Consider the following 13,112-nt stretch of genomic DNA (forward strand, 5'->3'; position numbering starts at 1 on the left):
AGGCATTGATTCAACACACCCTGACTCCCCTCCGTCTGCACACTCCATACCAACCAGACCAGTTGTGTTACAGTCCCCTGAACAGATTAGTCTATTTCCACCTCAACATCTTTGATTACAGTGTTCCTCCTGCCTTTTCAGCAAAAGAAAAAAAAAAAAAGCTGAAAGAAATGCTTCTCAGGTGCTCTGGCCTTCTTGAGCATGCTGAAGCAGCCTTCCAAAGACTCTGAGCAGGATAGGGGCTGATATCTCCAGGCACAGAACACTGGGAACAGAACTAGAAAGCAAAGAAAACTCCCCAAAGACTCAAAAAAGCTGACAGCCAGGCTACGAAGCAGAGAGAGAGCTCCCAGAGTTCAAAACTCAAATAGTTCATCTGTGAAGTAAAGAGATTCCTGGAATCTCACCAGTGTTCAGATTCTAGTCCCTACTGAAGAGAAAGTCCTAAATATTTGAAGCCAGTAGAGAACTGAATCAAGCTAAAGCTGCAACAAAGCCCAGACCCAAATAAGTTACAAATTAGTACTCTCTTCTTAGCAGCCTGAAGAAAAAAAGAGCGTATCTTTTTATTGGAGTAAATGTTCTTTATCTCAATCTCAATCTTTATCTCAAACTGTTTAATAAAATGGCTGGTACACAATAAGAAATTACAGGTTATATACAGGAGAAAGAAACACACTCAGATGAAAGAATCATCAGACAGGGACTTTAAAATAAATACGACACATATGTTAAAGCATCTATTGGACAATGTGGACAATACACACGAGCCTATGAAGGATTTCAGCAGGTTAATGGAAATTATAAAAAGAAACAAAAGGAAATGCTGGATGTAAAAATTATACCAGAAAGGAAGAATTCACTTAATGAGCTTAACAGCAGATTGGACACTGCAGAGGAAAGGAATTTTAACTTGAAAACAGAAAACTAGGGCGCCTGGGTGCTCACATGGTTAAGCGTCTGCCTTCAGCTCAGGTCATGATCTCCAGGTTCCGGGATTGAGCCCCACATCAGGCTCCCAGCTCAGCAGGGAGACTGCTTCTCTCTCCCTCTGCTTCTCCCCCATCCCCCACTTGCGCTTTCTCTGTCTCTGTCTCTCTCAAATGAATAAATAAAATCTTAAAAAAAAAAAAAAACAGAAAACTATACAAAGAAACTTTACAAAAGGAAACATGAAAATGAAAAATAATGGGAAAAACTAGAAGAGAGCATCTGAGATTTGAGGAGCAATGCCAAACAGTCTAATATACGTGGTATTGGAATCCCAGAAGGAGAAGAAGAGAGAAAATGGGGACCAAAAAAATATATTTAAAGAGATAAAGACCAAGAATTTCTAAAATTGATCAAACACATCAACATCAAACAGAATAAATACAAGATCAGCAAACCTCAGGCAAGATTAAAAAAAATAATAAAAACAGCCATACCAAAGTCAAAGATAAAATAAACCTCCAAGCAGTCAGAGAAAATTGGCATTTCCACAGAGGGGCCAATGTTACAAATGATCCCTGACTTTTCTCATCAGAAAAAAAGGGATGACAAGACAATGGAATGGTATCTTTAAAGTACTGATAGAAAAAACTATCTACCTAGAATTCCATAACCCACAAGAATACCCTTCAAAAACTGCAGTAAAATAAAGACATGTTCAAATAAATAAAAGCTGGAAGACGTCATTGCAAATACCCGCACTAGAAGAAGTTCCAAAGGCTGGAGGCAAATGATATTGGATAGAAACCTTAAATCTGCAAGAAGAAACTAAGAGCATGAGAAAAAGTAAATACCTGGGTAAACATAAAAGAGTTTCACCTTTAATGTTTTTAAGTTTCTTCAAATACTATTGACTATTTGAAGCAAAACTCATAATAATATCTTATTAGTTTAAAAACCATCCAGCCCTATTCGGCCCCCAAATTAAGTGTTTTCCTATTTTCCCATGAAAACTATATCTCAGGGTAACCAAAGAGTTGATAAGGGGAAGTTCTCTTTACAGAAGTATACAAATTAGTAAAGAAAAAAAGATACAATTACAATATCAACATTTTGCAACCTCTAATGAATTGAAGGATTTAGGCAAATATCATCAACAATTGCTAACAGAACAAAAGAGAAATAACCAAGCATCCTATGAATTAATATAGATATTTATAGACACTCACTACTATCTGTGGAAGTATTCTTGCCAAAAATAATTTAACCCAAATCTGATCAATCCTCTAGTAGATCTAACTACCAATTTACAAAAAATACAGAAGACTGAATATTCTCCAGGAGGCATCATATGTGAATATATGTGGCCACTTACTAAAAACATTCTTTATCAGAAAAAGAGAGAGGTACATTTTTCATTTTTATATCTTACCCAAAAAATACTGAATGCTTCGAATGCTTATCATGTGCAACTAAATGCTTTGAAAGCCTATCGTATGAATTTCCTGAAAAATGGCACAAATATCTTCTTGGTGCCTCATTATAGTGTGATGAATCTATTTTAAAAAAAAACCTCCAATTAAAAAAAGGTCACATCAGCCTTCACATGGCACTCACCTGAACCTACCAGAAAGATGTTACTTAAGCATGCATGAGCTCAAAAAATAAAATACCCATTCCTGATCCCACCAGCCTGCCCTTCTCAGCCTCAAATGCCATCTCACTTCCCCGTTGGAATACTAATAAACAGAACACACTATAGAGTCTTCTTCTATCTAATAATAAAGTGACATAATTTAGAACTTATGCCTCAAGAGCCATCACATGTCCTTTGTAGTATTGCGAGCACCCTCACATAAATATCAAGACACTGAAAACAAATAGTGTTGACTACACTGTGACTTGGCTGAGAATGTATCATTCTAGGTGATTTTTATGTTCACATATCTCAGTCTTATGTTTCAACTTTCTACTATAACTGGGGGGGAAAGGAGATCATTTTCTCCAAGAAAAATAAAAATGAAGTGCAACCCACAAATACATGAGCTACAGAGACATGTAAACATATTTTAAAGAGAAGCTCGCAACAGCTGCAGCTTCCATAACCACACCGGCTGATCGACTCCAATTCATCCACCATAACTGATTTAATATGAGAGTATAATTAGTACCGTTGATTACTATCTGGTGCCAGATATCCCAAATGCCCCACCTTTGTGCTAATTAATCTTGAAAACTTTCCAAGCTTTCCTCTGCCCTGCCTGCCTCTGTTCCCTGCATCAGCACTCACAAAGCATTCTACTCAAACTGGGCAACAAGAATGGCATCACTTGGTCTTGAACACCGCTGGTACTCAGTAAACGTTTGTTTATCTGAATCACTTTCCCTTCATCACAGTAATTTTCATTAGAATGGAAAACTAAGAATCAAGATTTAGGCTTGAGTCAGTTTAACTGGCATTGGTTTGAAGGCCATGCAAACTGAAGTGGTCAAAATCCATCTTTAGAAAACCCAATGAGTCATCACAGGGGTAATTTGGTGCAACTACTCTGCACTGAGACCCTGAAAGCTGATGGGTTATATCATTAGGATGTATTTATATGTCACTGACCTAAATGAAATCAGGGAAATCTAATAGGACTAGCCAGTGATGCTATTAAAAATTAGGCCAAAAGACTAGAGACACTGCATAATCTCTAATTTTTTATGTGAACATAATTGTCATTAAAATATCTGTGAAATAACTAAGTACATTTGATAAATGATAGGACATACGTCATCTTCAACCGAAGATATGGTTCACAACCTTGACATCCTGTGGACCCTTCCTCATTCTGCCCTTTCCTCCTGAAAAGTCCCTACAACCTCATAAATCCAGCATTACTTTTCCATTCTAAGTCATCCCCAACACATATAGTGGGCTTTTTCCAGGAGCCACCATCACAAACCATCATTTAAAGCTCTCATTAGGGTACTGGGTGATGTATGGAAATGTTGAATCACTATATTGTACACCCGAGACTGATATTACCCTGTATGTTAAGTAACTGGAATTTGAAAAAAAACTTTTTAAAAATGAACAGTAAATTTCTCTTAGACTGGTAAAGATGGAAGGTAGAGGATAATACCAAGAATGGGCCCAAGAACTGGAAGAAGCAAAGTCAAAATATCCAATTTGGACAATTACAGTCCAGCCCCAATTGTGGTGAGCTCCATAGTTCTTATTCACACTTCCTAATGGAAAGTACACACCAGTGCTTGGGGGAACTACCCTTTCAATTTGAGAAACAGCAACCTTATAATTCAGGTTACTTAATAACGCTTCCTGAAAAGGGAGAGAAAAGGAACAGCCAAGGATTGGGGTTTTGTGGTGTTTTAAGTTTGCGGCACTAACTTCTCTTGAAAAGACAGTGATTTTAAGTGCTAGAGTGAGTCTAGTGAATTACACGAAAGCCTGGTGCAATGTGATGCACATACGTCACGCACAAAAAAACAAAAATGAAGCACTTTTTCTCTCCATCTCAACATGCTTGTCTTCAGCTGTGCCTAGCAGCGTCTGCAGGAATGGTCTTGGAGTTCAGCACAGCTGCAGGGAGACTAACGCCCCAGCAGGATCATCACCTTAGACTTTCACTCTCTTCAGAGGACTTAGACCATGACCATTCTCTCAGGCACCTCTCTGCTTAGTTCTTCACTGAGTCCAGTTTCTCCTTCCCTCCCTTTGCATTTCCCAAACCTCAGTTTCATCCACCCCAAATCTTCTTTCTCCATATTTTTCCCAGAGTGCACTGCTGCAGCCTCAGAACTCTTAACTAGTACCTTAACTAGTTACCTCCCCATTCTACATTGCACAGTTAAAAAATTTGCTACAAGGCTAGATCTTATGTCAAGTCAATAATAAAAAATAATAATAATAAGGCAGAAGGAAACTTTTGGATTTGTTGACTATGTTGATGGCATAGATTGTGGTGATGGTTTCATGGGTGTAAAATTATCACCAAATTCCGTAAGTTGTATAAATTGATTACATACAGCTTTTTTATATTAAAAAAATTTTTTGGAGAACTTATCACTAACAAAATAATCATCATGCTTCTCAAAACTATTTGTTTATACTTTATTTCTAAACTAGTCTTTAAATAATTTTTTTTTAAGTTGGTGGGGGCATGCCTGGCTGGCTCAGTCTGAAGAGCATGTGGCTCTTGATCTTGGGTCATGAGTTCAAGCCCCATGTTTGGTGGAGAGATTACTTAAAATAAATAAATAAATTTTAAAAATAAATAAGTAAACTAGTCTTGAAAATTAAGATTTAATTTTTCATTTGTAATATAAAAAGAATACCCATGTATTTAAGGAAATATAGAAAATATAATACTGAAACGTAGAGAAAAATTTAGTGCTCAAAGACAACTATGAATCATCGGTTATATTTTCTTTCTAGAATTTCCTATACATATTTTAATGCAGTTGCATATATATAATGCAATTCATACATATATGAATATACCATTTGGATTGTACTTTAAAATTTTTATAAAATAAACATATTTTGGTGTTAATACAAAAAAAGAACTCTAGTTCTAACCCCTGTGATAAAAATTCTCTCACCTTTAACTCCCAAATCAGAATATTTACTAAATATTTATAAGAGAACATATTTTTGAGTTTAAAAGTGATGGAAGGGGGCACCTGGGTGGCTCAGTCAGTTCAGTGTCTGTCTTTGGCTCAGATCATGTTCCCAGGGTCCTAGGATTAAGCCCTCGTGTCTAGCTCCCTGCTCAGCGAGGAGTCTACTTCTCCCTCTCCCTCTTCCCCTACCCCCTGCTCATGCTCACTCTCGCTCTCTCAAATAAATAAATAAAATCATAAATAAATAAATAAATAAATAAATAAATAAATAAATAAATGTAATGGAAGAAATCATTTACAAAATTGGGTATGTTCGTGCAAATATTTGAAATGTCTACACCCACAAAAGTCAACAAAAGTTAAAAAGCGAACACTTAACCATAAATATATTACCTTAAGTACAACAAATTAACATATATAAATAATATATATATAAAATAAATATGATATATAATAGATAAATCCCAAAAAAAGAAATGCAGATCTCATACATATATGGGAGGAAAAAAACACTTGAAGAAATGCAAATTTAAATAATTTAAGCAGAAAAATAGCCATAATATGGATAATTCATGCACCAAAATGCTCATATTGTGTTATTACCATAATATCAAATTAGAAGCCATCTAAATGTCCAACACTAGGGTAATAGTTAGCTAATTATGGTACAATATAGAGTAGGATCCGTGGTGGGGCTTTAGGGGATCACTATTTCATAAAAAGAATTCTTGTTCCCAATTAGTGAAGATTTAAGCCAACTTGAAGAGGCTTCTGGGTAAATATGAAGGACTGGATACATGTATTATTTCTGCTTGTTTCTGAAACTCCACAGTAAAAGGCTGAAGACAAGGGACAAAGAGAACCAGAGAAGGGACAATAGTGGACATGATAATTCGATAAATTTTCAGGAGGTGGAAAACAGATGGAGAAGCCAAAATTGACTTGGCAGAGCTGAAGAAAGCTGAAACCCAAGTGCCTATGAAGGAGAAACCAATGAGAAAATGTTGATTCACCCCCACAGAACCCCTGAAAGAAATCAGCAGTTCCAGCTACAGTGTGGGAGAAGCAAGTGATAAAAAACTGGTTGAAAAATCTTGTGAGAAATAGTTAGTCCCAAATCCCTCCTTCTATTTGAGCAGTCAGACAACCACCTTTAACTCCCCCCAAAGAGACAGGAGATTTATTCTCTGGAGCTTGGAAACAGAGATTCTGTACTTAAAGGCACAGGCATGGCAGAGAGTTGTGATGATGATGTCGCAGACTGAAAATGGGAATTAAGGGAAAGCACCCTACGACTCAGCTCCCTTCCCCAGTCCAAGAGTGCCAGCCACCAGGATTACCTCTTCCAAACACTGGACTCCAGGACCTTTCTCTGGAAGACTGGTCACAAAGAGTAGCTCCATAGACTCATGCATTTGGGGGCCCCTCAACAGATCCAGCTTAGTCCTGGTCCTCCCAGAGTCAAGCACACCAATGAACAGGCCTCCACTACCTGCACACAGATTCTAGTCAGCATTTTAGTGCTTTATTCTTTAATAACAATGCACAGCTACAGACTCTAGAAATGTCAGGCAAGTCTTCCTTCCAAGTGAGAGCAAAACAATCAAATAGGAAAAAGTAGCTTGGAGGAAACAGAGACATTGCAGGAAACAAGAAAACTATAAAACTAACATTCAGAGAAATAAGAAGACATAGCACCCATCAAGTAAGAACAAAAAAAATAATCAGAAAAACAAGAAAGAGCTATAAGTAATTAAAATATGATGGTCAAAACTGCCTGATGAAACTGTCAGAACCTTGTCTGAACCATATATGAAACTTCTATGTAGATTCCATTTGAATAGAAAGAGGCCCACTAATAAAAGTAAAGTTTTAATATTCTGTTCTATACAATGTGCTATTTTCAGGCATTTTAAAATCATAGTCAATAGAGTTCTTCATAACACTGAAAAATGCTTATGATATACCATTGAATGTGAAAAGCAGAAAAATTATATTAAGTATTACAGGTGTACACTCAGGTATTACAGGCATATACAGGTATATATTACAGTATATTTTTACCTGTATATATGTGCCCATTGCTGTATGTATGTGCTGACCTCCTCCTAGATTACTAGCATTTCTACTTCTCACTGTCTCCCTCCTCTACCTAATCGAACTTATCTCCAGGGCAGGAAAGATTTTGCTACTTCAGTATGGAAGTACACATGATCCAATTTTCAGAAAAAAATTTATATAGAAAAAATATAACTTCTGCTGATAATCTGAATGTAGCTTAGAAGCATGACGGTAGGGGCGCCTGGGTGGCACAGCAGTTAAGCGTCTGCCTTCAGCTCAGGGCGTGATCCCGGCGTTATGGGATCGAGCCCCACATCAGGCTCTTCCGCTATGAGCCTGCTTCTTCCTCTCCCACTCCCCCTGCTTGTGTTCCCTCTCTCGCTGGCTGTCTCTATCTCTCAAATAAATAAATAAAATCTTTAAAAAAAAAAAAAAGAAGCATGACAATAGTTGCAGCAGAAAACTAATATAAATCAAACAAAACAGCAAAATAAGAATAAAAGGAAGACATTCAGAACCTAAGTTTCTAGGTGGGTCTCGATAGGATAGTTTACCTCGTAGGAAAGCTCCTATTTTACAGGCAGTTGCTACAGGTTTGGTGATCTAATTTTCAAGTTCAAGCAAATTAGCAGCAACCAACAAAGCCAGATGAGAACCTGAGGCAGCAAGAAAAAACAGCACTCTGTTTACAAAGTTAGGAAAGTAGGAAACACATTTTTTAATTTCTTCACAAAATTATCAAAATAAAAAAAAAATTTCCAAATAACCCACATATCTGTCAATGAGTTGAATGATGAATGGAAGGAAATGGATGAATCAACCATGGCGCATCCACACAATGGAGTCTATGCAACCATGAGGGGGGAGTGAGAAAGACCGCGATAAACTAATATGGAGTGACATTCAGGCTGTCTTATTAAGTGAAAAGAACAAATTGTGAAACAGGATATATAGTATGCTATGCTCTGTGAGAAAAAAAAAAAAAAAACCTCTTGCAAAAATTAATAGGAAGAATAAACCAGAAAGTAATTTTTTAAAATGGTCATCTATAGGACAGAGGAGAAATCAGGTAGAAGGGATAAAGAAGGAAGTAAGACTTCTCTGACTTTACATCTTTTTATAATTTTGACTTATTTTTACTCCTGTGTTTTCTATAATTCAAAAAATAAAATTAACTGAAAAAGGAAAGAAACTAAATATTCGATTTAAAACAACACAAAACAAACTTAAATATATATCAAATTTTTAACATAACCACACAGAGGATAAAATTATTTCAAGTGTTTTTTACGTTGAGTGCATTGCTATCCAATCCTGAGATATGTTATAAAGAAACTACAAAGAAATCTTTATCTTCACTTATTTTTGTAATAAGTGGTGCTATTGTTTTAAACAATTGTAGGGTAGTAATATTGGTGCTATTGTTTTAAACAATTGTAGGGTAAAGCAAATAAGTAAACTGTTAGTGTTATTAAGAATTTAGATTGTTAGTTAAGGAAGAAGAGGTATCTATGTAAAATCGAAGGTAAGAAATAATGTATAATGTTGAATTTGAGTTAGAATTATCATTATTATTTAGAGTACATAAGTCTTCCTCTTCGATTTCTAAGGAACACAGGTTAAGAACAAGCCTATAAGACAAATTCAGAATGTAGGACATTCTAAATAATAGTCCTGGTCTGTTAAAAAAAAAAAAAAAATCACTGTCTTAAGTAGAGGTGAGTGAACTAACAAAACAACCAGAAACGATGTCGGAGCCTTGACTGGATCCAGTTAAACAAAACCAACTACAAAAGATACATGGGGATGGGGCACCTAGCTGGTATAGTCCTTGGAGCGGGTGACTCTTGATATGCAGGTCATGAGCTCTAGTCCCATGCTGGGGGTAGTAATTACCTAAAATAACTAAATAAGAAATAAAATGATATTGGGTGATAACTAGGAAATTTTGACTAGGGACTCGATATTAGATAATACTGAAATTATTGCTAATATTCTTAGGTGTAATTATGGCTTAGTAGTTAGAAGAATGTTTTCATTCTAAAGAGTTGCTTGCTGAATATTGGGGCTGATGTGTCATAAAGTTGGTCTGTAACCAACTTCCATATATATATATATATATATATATATAACACACACATATATATAAATAACACATATATATAACACATATATATATACATATATATATATATACATATATACACACACATACACACAGACATATTTATACATTAAGGAAAATGGTAATGTCACTAATCATTGAATCTATGTCATGTTAATAATTGTTGAATCTAGGTGACAGTTATGGTATATGATGCTAATTGTATTGGTCCTTCAAGTATCCTATATATTGAAATTTTTGATTGAAATTTCTGAAGAAAAGTGTTTATAGTTGAAAAGGTAAATCGTCCGGCTGGCCTCTGGCTCCTTCTTTCTCCGCATGTGGCTGGCGGCCACAGAGCAGTTCAATTCGTGCACTCCTCACTGCCGGCGTCTCCCTTTGGCTCTCCTCACGTCACTGGAGCCATAGCACCAACCCCGTGGCATCCTCGGTGTCCAACCACGATTGTGGTGCCCTGGGGCGTGGGGGGGAGGATTGGGTGACCATACTGAACATTGAGGAATAATTAATCCAAATGTTACCATATTCATTGGAAATAGTGTGATAATTCATCTTCCCAGATTATTTGAGGAAGCAGAGAAAAATGTCCAAAAAAGGAAAAGGTCTGGAAGGCTGGGAAAAAAGGCTTTTCCTATCTGACAGTGCTCGTATGGTATTCGATTCTCATCAAGCACCTGATGGTCTCCAGGAGCAACAGAGACAAGAAGAAGCAGGGGGAAAAAATGGGGTACCACAAAAAAGGGCATTGGCCCAGTTTATTCTTCCAAAGCTATTGGGAGTGGACTGCAGATGTGTGATCTTGTTTCTGACTTTGATGGCTTCTCTGAAAGGGTCAAAGTTCTGGCTAACCAATACAAATTATATACCCCGCTTTGGAAACTGACACTGAAAGTGAATTACAAAAACTCAAGGGCTCTATGGAAAGGATTAAACCAATGGTGAGAGGTGGAGTTTATTTCCTCTCTGAGGCCCTAGATGGACCACCAAAGAAAATCTTGGTAGAAGGTGCCAATGTACCTACTAGATATTAATTTTGGAACTTATCCTTTTGTAACCTCTTCAAACCATACAGTCGGAGGTGTCTGTACCCGGTTGGGTTGGGTATGCCCCCGCAAAATGTTGGAGAAGTGATGGGGTCATGAAAGCTTACACAACTCAAGATGTTATTGGTGCCTCCCCTACAGAGTAAGACAATGAAATTGGAGAATTATTACAAACAAGAGGTGGAGAGTTTGGGGTAACCAATGGAAGGAAAAGAAGGTGTGGTTGGCTACGCCTCATTATGCTCAAATACGCTCATATGATTAATGGGTTTCCTGAGTTGGCACTTGCCAAATTGGATATTTTGGATATGTTTATGGAAATCAAAGTCGGAGTTGCTTACAAGTTAGATAGTGAAATCACACCTCATCTCCCAGCAAACCAAGAAGTCTTAAATAAAGTTGAAGTTCAATATCAGACTATCCCAGGTTGGAACACAGATATATCAAATGCAAGGACATCTAAAGAACTACCTGTTAATGCAAAAAAATCACATCTGATTTACTGAAGAAGAGCTTCAAATGCCAGTTAAATGGATCAGGGTAGGTAAATCCAGAGAGTCTATGATTCAGTTCTTTTAAGGATTTTCAGTGACACAAGAAACACTCCTTGAGGTGAGGGCAAAGGACTTTTGTAAATATTTCGTTTATGATCTGCAAATTTCAAGAATAAGACATTGAAGTGAGCTTTAAGCCCTACAATAGTTTCCAGTCATTTAACATGGCTGGCTGGTGTGGAGAGAAACTGGCATGTTCCAGCGTCAGCTGCCTCTGCTGCAGAATCATCAAGTCATGTGTTGCCCCTGCCGCTCACGGTGCCACATTTTCTCTCAGTGTTTAGAAATAGTATGATCCGTGTTGTTTGAAATCTAAAACAGAGTTCCTTTCAGGGTAGTTTTTCTCCATCATTGTCATTGTGTGTTCTTAGGTTTTACCTCTACTAAATGGTAAGGACAATTAACATAGTTTTGCACAAATATTTTTTACATTCTGGTTATTCAATTTGTCATTGTTATCTTTGCTGTTAGGGAAAAAAATGATGAAAAGAAGGGTTCTGTAAACTTCTGTAATGCTATAAATTCTTTTGACTTGTGAACTGTTTATTTTCTGCTGAGACCATTGCCAACTTGAACTTTGCAGGGAAGGGAGGTTATATTCATGTATCCTTTATTTTGTACAGAACGAAAAACTTATTCCTCTCTGTAAGTTATTTAGTATATTTAACATTTAATTAAATGTTCAGAGAAAGGTATTCCCTAAACCAACAATCTCAATGTTAAAAAAAAATTAGACATTAAAAGATTGTTGTGATAAGTGGTGGATATTTTTTTTTCAATTTCAGGCATTAACTCTGTTTGTTTGCTTGTTTGTTTAAAGATTTTATTTATTTATTTATTTATTTATTTATTTATTTATTTATTTGACAGAGAGAGAGACAGCCAGCAAGAGAGGGAACACAAGCAGGGGGAGTGGGAGAGGTAGAAGCAGGCCTCCCGTTGAGCAGGGAGCCCGAAGCAGGACTCGATCCCAGAACCCTGGAATCACGCCCTGAGCGGAAGGCAGACGCTTAACAACTGAACCATTCAGGCACCCCTAATTTCAGGCATTAACTCTGAAATGTATAGCTGTTCTTTTTTATCTTACCATTATTTCTAAATACAGTAGATTGATTTTTCAACATTGTGCCTGCCAGTATGCCTACAAAATCACCTATAAGTGTCCAAAAGAACCCAAATTGTTGGTCATAATTTTGATCATGCCTTTATTTTTTTTCTTTCTTGGAAAAAAAGAGGTGTTGTTTTGACAGTTAGGCTTAACATACTGTGTTGTAGGTTATCTTTCAATGAATTATTTTAAATGTTTAAATTAAGTGCCACTTAAATGTATGTTATTATACAACCAATAGCTGATTAAAAAGAGCCAAATATTTCTAGTAAAAAATTAATTATAATAATAAAAAGGTAACTACTCAGCTACATATTATTAAAAGTAGCTATTAAATAAAATTTATTAATTTATTAAATTAAAGTAGGTATTCAGAACTACTCATTCCTCAAAAGTTATAATTTTACTATAGAATTCAGTAAACCATTATACATAACAGTGAAAGACTGTAAGAGAGTCTTTCAGAAGGAAAAATAAGAACAGATGATGCCAGTTCGTATATTGGAGCACGATGGGGGAGTGAGCATATAATCCTAAAATATACATCTAGAAGAAGGGGCTCAGATTTTTTTTCTAATTATCCCCATGTTTAAAAAAATAAAAGTTTCATTTACACGTAAGCCTGAAGATTTCCTTTTGTTTAACTGCAGTTAAGATGAGTA

General features: G+C 36.3%; 1 pseudogene; it reads left to right on the top strand.

The window, feature by feature from the left end:
* Positions 1 to 11,367, top strand: part of LOC113269873 (adenylosuccinate synthetase isozyme 2-like) — a 55,643-nt pseudogene extending 44,276 nt beyond the window's left edge.
* The last annotated feature ends 1,745 nt before the right edge of the window (positions 11,368 to 13,112 follow it).

Source organism: Ursus arctos, unplaced genomic scaffold (genome assembly GCF_023065955.2).
Source record: "Ursus arctos isolate Adak ecotype North America unplaced genomic scaffold, UrsArc2.0 scaffold_33, whole genome shotgun sequence".
NCBI classification, from domain to species: domain Eukaryota; kingdom Metazoa; phylum Chordata; class Mammalia; order Carnivora; family Ursidae; genus Ursus; species Ursus arctos.